Source organism: Neofelis nebulosa, chromosome 11 (assembly GCF_028018385.1).
Source record: "Neofelis nebulosa isolate mNeoNeb1 chromosome 11, mNeoNeb1.pri, whole genome shotgun sequence".
In the NCBI taxonomy this organism is placed as follows: Eukaryota; Metazoa; Chordata; class Mammalia; order Carnivora; family Felidae; genus Neofelis; species Neofelis nebulosa.
Window position 1 is genome coordinate 1,070,193 of NC_080792.1, and position 7,308 is coordinate 1,077,500.

At 55.3% G+C, this 7,308-nt stretch overlaps 1 long non-coding RNA gene across 1 annotated transcript in view; it reads left to right on the forward strand.

Moving 5' to 3' along the window:
• The first annotated feature begins 1,588 nt into the window (after positions 1–1,588).
• LOC131489870 (uncharacterized) overlaps positions 1,589–7,308 on the forward strand; it is a 6,699-nt gene continuing 979 nt past the window's right edge. Inside the window, exons 1-3 of the long non-coding RNA XR_009250781.1 lie at positions 1,589–1,847; positions 4,137–4,418; positions 5,894–7,308. The exon at positions 5,894–7,308 is cut by the window's right edge and continues 979 nt beyond it. This is a non-coding gene — a long non-coding RNA (uncharacterized LOC131489870). The remainder of the gene's footprint in view (positions 1,848–4,136; positions 4,419–5,893) is intronic.

Genomic DNA, 7,308 nt, shown 5'->3' on the forward strand with positions numbered 1-7,308 from the left:
CATCACACTTGGTTTCTTTGTCTTTGGTCATACAGGGACTGTTTCTAAGCTAATGGCCCTCTTTTATCATTTTAAACTTGATAAAGCTTCTTGTTAGTAAGCTATTAGATGACATTTAGGCCATTCTAGATCGGAGCCAAGTTCATACTCCACAACCACGTCCCACAATGCACCTTTGGAGACATCAGGGTGGGTGGTTTTTCTAGAGCCTCTGAGTGTTTCTAGTTCCCGCCCTAACCATCTGTCTCGGCCTCAATTCTCCATACATAGAGCCTGGGCCAAGCGCTTCCTTATCTGGTGAATTGGACCCGGTGCCCTCGATCTCCAGAATCCTCTTCAGGTGGGTCTGGCTCCCAGCTTCCGGAGAAGCGGGCCACCCAAGGTCACTGCTCCTCAAAGATGGTCCACCTTCCTCAGAATTGCCTGGGACCATTTTTGAATGGCAGCTCTGCACACGGGCCCCAGCCCTAACCCCGGGGTCTTTGCGGGATGAGGTTGACTCTTACTAAGCGTTCTGTCAATAAGGCAGCTCGAGGATTTCTTTGTAAGAGGGCTGCACTCAAGCCGTGTAGCCAGGTAACCAAGGCAGAGGGGCCTTGTCAAGCTGCTGTGTAGCAAAAGCTGCACTGCCAGTTGGCTCATATGGCCATCTGGGGGGGGGGGGGGGCAGCCCTTGGCACCGCTCCCACTCAGAGCTCCGGTTCAAGGGCTGACCCAGGGAGCCCTCAAGCCACCTGAGAAAGTCTCGACGGAGCTGTGGCTTAAGGGCCTTTCCCCCGGGCTGTCGGCGGCCGGTGCGTGTGAAATCAGCTGTCACCTGTGCTGCATGGGGGACACCCAGGCAGGAGGTGGAGAAGGACAGGCCGAGCCTGTGTCCACAGCTACGGACATGACACGCTGTCACCTCTGTGTGCCTCAAGTTGTCGAGTGGACAATAGAATCTGTGCCGCGTGGAGGGACCAGCCATTGTGTACTCGGTGACTCTCACTGTGTACTGACAACCCCCTGGGGACACACCGCAGGGCTGACAAGTTCCCAAACATCACCGACACTTGCTCTGAAGTTACTTCCCCCACGAGTTGACACAGATCTTACTTTGCTGCGGGGACGGTACGCAGACGTGGAAACGGCCCTCCGATGCCGTCACGGACGTTTCGGTTTTAACCCTTCCAAGCGGGCGGTAGCAGAAGGCGGCGTTCCGCTCTGCAGAGAGCCACCGAATTTCACCACGCTGACGTGAGCGTGGCGCCGGCGTGCTCCCGTCTCCCTCTGACGCCTCCCGGCAGCCCCTTCGCTCGGAGTAAAACAAAATGGCAGCGCTCGCGTCGACCCGCTGCTTTTCCGTCAGAGAAACGAACAGACAGCGGTTTTCCTTTTGATCGTCAGCGTGCACGTGAATGTCGCCAGGCTGCGGTACTTGCTGCTCTGGCGACGCCTTTGCGGCGCGGTGGCCACGATCAGCGGGTCCGGCTGCAGAGCGAGGGGGAAGGTGTCGGAAGGGGGGGGGGGTCAGCCGTCTGTGGGCACCGGGCGCAGGTCTCTGCGCGGCGCTCGCTTGGCGCGTCACCGCGCGCTGTCCGCCGGGAACCGGGCGCGATTTCGCGAGACCCTCTCCGCTCACGTGCTTCCGGGAAGTGACGCGCGTCAGAAAGCTCGTGCGGCGCTCGGGCCGGAGCTGGTCCCGCCCAGTCACGTGACGGCAGGCGTTGGCCACAATTTCAGGCTGTGGCTGTGTTAGAGACGCTCGCAGGACGTTTCAAGACCACGTCTTCTGAAAACGAGGATCAGTCGGTCTGTGAAGAAAACTTTCGGGACACGAGCATGTACCGAAGGCGCCATGAAAAACGGTGGGCGGATGATGTGCATTAGGCAGAAATCGTGTGCTGTTGGTACCAGAATTCCTTGAAATGTTCCCAGGAGGCTCGATTTGAGGTCACTTTGGAACTTTGAGACACCTGTCACCCTGTAGGGAGGTGTCGGTTGGAGGCCTGCTCTAGCTGCACACCAGTCGTAGACGCTAACTCGCAGGGGGTGTGGAGGCAGCCAGCCAGCTTTCGCCAGAGGCTTGGAGGAACCACCTGGGTTCGTCGCTGAACCGCGGGCTCCCAGGACCCGTGTGGATCCAGCCTGGGTGCCGCCTGAGGTGACAGAATTTGTGACAACCAAACAGGTCACAGAAAAGATCGCAGAACACATCCCGCTCTGTCTTTCCCTCGCCGTCTGCTTCCGGGGGCCCATCCAGCGCCCCTGTCTTCTGTCCATGCGGGAGACGGCTTGTGACCTGGGGTCAGGCAACCCCCGGAATGTATCCAGATGCTTATATCTGCGCATCGTCTCTGTATTTCTGGGAGAGATTCACCAGCTTCCCTCACAACCCATGACAGAGCACACGACTCGGCTCAGTTCAGTTTTTAGTTGGCTCTAAATAAAGGTTTATTTTAAAACAGATTTAGATTTATAGAAAAACCGCAAAGATAGTACAGATCATTCTCCATATGCCCTACGTCTAGTTTCTGTGACGTTTTACGTCGGTACAGTATGTTTGCTACAGTTAATGAGACCGGCAATGCGTTATGACACCCGAAGGCCCATACTTTACTCAGGCCCCTGGTTTTCTCCGCTGTTCTTGTTCGGCCCCAGGACCCGTGAGACCTTAGCCCTCAGGAGGCTGCAGGTCGTGTCCTTCCTTCGTCCCAGGACCTGAGTACCAGCAGCTCAAGATCACGTCTATGTTTTCAAATAACATCCAGTGATGTGGATTAGATTAGCCAAGTCAGATCAGACCATGATCCTGCCAGCACGGACACGCCGGGATTCACACGGCTTTGCTGTTTGTACTCAGAGGACCATCCCCCAGAGATGGGCGGCTTATGCAGTCACAGGCGTGCCTCGTACCTTCTCACACAGGAACCCAGCAGCGCCCGGCCTCGGCCTTGTTATGTGGCTGGCTCAGAGAATTCTTCCATTTCAGTTTCCTTATAAAGGAGAGTCCTCCTCTGTTCCTGTATGAGAAAACAATGGTGTGCAAGTCTGGGTTCCGGGCCCGAGTTCAAATCCTACTGTGCACGGGCCTCTAAGCGCCAGACCTCTGTGCTGATGTCTTGGGAGGACGTCGGCATGACTGGGTGTTGGGGAGACCCCAGGGAGCACTGACCGGCCCACGGTTGCCGGTGCAATCAGCATGCTGGTGTCCAGAGAGCCTCGCTCTGAGCCTGGCTTAAATATGCATGTTTCGGGGAGCCTGGGTGGCTCAGTCAGTTAAGCATCTGATTCTTGATATCCGCTCAGGTCATGGTCTCACAGTTCTTGAGTTCGAGTCCCGCATCAGGCTCTGCATGGACAGTGAGGAGGCTCCTTGGGATTCTCTGTCTCCCTCTCTCTCTACCCCTCCCCTGCTCCCACAGGCTGTCTCTCTCTCTCTCTCAAAATAAATGAATAAACTTTAAACAATTGTTTTCAGTAAAATAAATAAATAAATACGCGTGTTTCATCACAGAACCTCATGTTTGTCAGAACGGACAGATAATTGGACACTTCATTATTTAAGCTGGTGGGGCCCCTGGGGGCCCTGGGCCAGGTGGGTGGTCACCCCCAGAAATCACCTGGCTGAAGGAAGCTCGAAAGTGGTGGCAGGTAGTGGAGACGGTGTCGGGAGGGACAGCGAGGGCACCTGCCCTGTGCTGGGGGCGGGCGTTTTGGACGCGGCTGATGAGTCACGCTGTTCTTTCTTAGGGTTTATCCAGTCACCATAACTCACAAAACAACACCCCTTTGGGCAGAAATTTTTCTCAGTAATGGGAACTCGAGCATAGGGAGCAGCACGTCCTAAACGGTGACACCACTGGAAGTGCTTCCGGCTTCATGCAGCTGTCGGATCTCGTTTGTTTCTTTTTTTTTTGTTAATTTTTTTTTTTAACATGTATTTATTTTTGAGGCAGAGAGACACAGAGAATGAACAGGGGAGGGTCAGAGAGAGAGGGAGACACAGAATCTGAAACAGGCTCCAGGCTCTGAGCTGTCAGCACAGAGCCCGATGCGGGGCTCGAACTCACGGACCGTGAGATCATGACCTGAGCCGAAGTCGGAGGCTTAACCAACCAAGCCACCCAGGCGCCCCTCGTTTCTGTTTCTTACAGACCGAATGGATTCAGCATAAAAAGTCATCTATTTGGAGGGACCCTGCCATCGGTGTCATTCTGGGAAGCCGAGTGAGGCATGACAATTGTGAGGCGTACGTGTAACGCTGGCGTCCTAACAGTTTCAGCCGCTGTTTTCAGGTGCCTGCACTGCTTCTGTTCTGTCCTGCTTCCTACGCTGTTCCACGACAGGAAGTCAGAAGAAAATGGGCCTGAAGACCACGTTTGGCTTATACGCCGCGGAGAGGACTCCTCAATCTGGACATTTATTCAGATTTTCAGGTAAGAGCCAGGCCCTGTGCCTTTCTGTCTCCTAAGAGTCACAGTTGATATTAAAAACTACTTGACAGCATAGGAAATGTTTGATTACCCATTTTTACCAAACGGTCGCATTTTCCATAAGATGGAGGTTTTTGTGGGGTCAGGCTGGATTCCTGTTGGAAGACGGTGTTTTTCACAGAGACAAGCCGTTGGTACAGATGGGCGCCTTTGCAGTTTCCAAGTCGTGAAGCCTCGGGCCCCTGCTGGTTGGCACAAAGTTGCCAGGTGCCTGCTTACTACTCGGCTCTTGCTCCCGGGAAGCCCTCAGGCCGGGAGAGCCACGGTGCCCACTCTGCTAACCCCACCTCGGCTTGGCACCTGCCTGTACTGTCGGCAAGTACAAAATGCGCACGCAAAGGAAACAACAAAATGGAACGGGGGAGGATGAACGTGAGGCGAGCATTTGTGTTTGAACCGAGCTGCTGCCCAGAGACAGGGGCGAGATGCACGTGGGAGGGGGCAGAGACCCGGGCAGCCCCCCCCCCGCCCCCCGCAGAGTCACAGCTGCCGGTGGCAGGCTTTCCTGCAGAAATCACTGTGCCGTAGGAAGCAGGGAGTGAGGCGGCCGACGGATTGCGCCCCGAGAACACTGGCCCCGTCGCCTGCAGCCGGGGTGCAAGCCCAAATGTCACAGAGCAGGTGCACACTAAGTACAGGTATGCAGATGCTGGTAAAGGGAAAGCAACGGTCCCGCGTGAGGATGAAAACCGGCGCACATCAGGCCTCAGGGCCGCAGTGCGGACGGCCGGGCGGAAATCCCACGTCCTCGGTGTCTTGTCTACAGGACAGCTGCTGTCCCGCTCCAGGCGCTGGCCGCTGTGTGGCAGCAGGCCCGAATTCTCCAGGACTCGTCATTTTTTAAAATGTTTATTTATCTATTTTTGAGAAAGAGACAGAGCACGAGCAGGGGAGGGGCAGAGAGAGAAGGAGACACAGAATCCCAAGGGGGCTCCAGGCTCCGAGCCATCAGCACAAGAGTCCGACGCGGGGCTCGAACCGTGAGATCATGACCTGAGCCGAAGTCGGACGTTCAACTGACTGAGCCACCCAGGCGCCCCTAGAAGTCACTTATTTTTGACAGCTGAGTGCAGTGATGGTTACACAGTATCTAGAATTTGGCTCAATAAAGCAAGTGCTCTGGACAGACCATCAATTACAGTAAGAATAGTACACTGTGATCATGATGGAAGCGGATACAATGTAACTTTAATAAATGGAAACACACTTTCTACTTTGGCTGTTTGTTCATTCCAGGACCAAAACACCTATGAAATTTCTGAGTTTCTAATTTAGAAAATCTTAAATAGGGAGAGAGCTGTTTGGACAAGCCTGGCTAACGGTTTTCAAAAACTCATTAGTCCTGTAAAATTCCAATTTATCGTCTCAAATTTGCAAGGCTTCCAGCGTGCTTACCAATAATGCCTTTTCTTTTCAAGTTATCCTCACCTCATCTGCAGTTCCCCGTATCATTAAGCCGAACACAGAGTTGACTGCAGGGAGAGCCCTCAGCATTCCGTCCGTGAGCGCTGCTGAGGCACGAGGAGAGGCAGAAAATGGCGAAGTTCTGGGGCAGAGCGGCTTTCTTCCTCGTTTGCCCCAACGTCAAGTTCCGAGAATCCTCCAGCATATACGGCTCTAATTTCAGTTCATCAACACCTTGGCTTCGACACAGATGACTTGCCCACGAAGGGGAGAGCCAGAACACGGGGCGCTGCTCTCGGGGACATGAATGGATCCTGCAGGCCACGACCCTCCGGGGGGCCGCCTGTCCTCCACACCTCCCAGCTCAGCACAGCTCTGGCCCCCGGTGTTGGGCTTTGTCACCGGCAGCGGGCCTGAGAGCCCCTCTGCCGTGTAGACCAAGAGTGCTGGTGCCAGACAGCAGATGCAGAGGAGGAGGAGGGGTGGGCCGCAGGTGACACTGCGGTGGGACGGGGAGGGCAGCGCGGTGTGATTACTGCACACGGTGGCCAAGCTGGACAGGGCCGAGCCCCCAGATGACTCCCGGGGAGGCCCCTGCACGGACTCTGTCCCATTAGGGCCGCTTCTAACCAGCGGCTTCTCTCTGCTTTCACTGACGGAGCTCAGGGGCGGCCCCTGTGCCCTGTCCCCGCATCATCAGACTTAACTCCCATGGAAAACTCCAACATTCCCTTTTGCAAGGTTGAGCTTTACCTCCAATGTCCAGATGTGTGGGTCCCCGGGTCTTCGGGGCACCGTCCCCCACACCTGCCATGCTCTCTTAGCTGGTCACGACACAAGCTGCTAGGAAAACAGATCATCCATTGTGCCTGGACTGGTGCAGTACCCCAACCAGTGCTTTCAGAAGGTAGCCGCGTCACAAAGCTCATTCGTTCTCTGCTCATAAATAGTCGGCAGCCCCTCTTCAGGAGGGGTGGGTCTTGTTTTGTTTCATTTTTAATTTTTAACGTTTTTATTTTTGTGAGAGACAGAACGAGTAGGGGAGGGGGGCAGAGAGAAAGAGGGAGACACAGAATCATGGGAAGCAGGCTCTGGGCTCTGAGCTGTCAGCACAGAGCCAGATGTGGGGCTCAAACCCACGAACCGTGAGATCGTGACCTGAACTGAAGTCGGATCCTCAACCGACTGAGCCCCCGGGCGCCCCAGGAGAGGTGGGTCTTAAACACATGTGTGAGCCCCCCCGGGGAAGAGCTGGGGGAGGCGTTCTGGACAGAGGGAGCTTGCGAGTGACAGCTGTTCCCCTGCTGGGTGGGCCGCAGACACGAGCTCAGGGAAGCATTGTGAGGTGGTTTCTAACCCCCGCTGCACAGGCCCTAAAACTAAGCCCCGGAAAGCATGGGCCGTGGCCACGGTCAGAGCAACAAGCGGG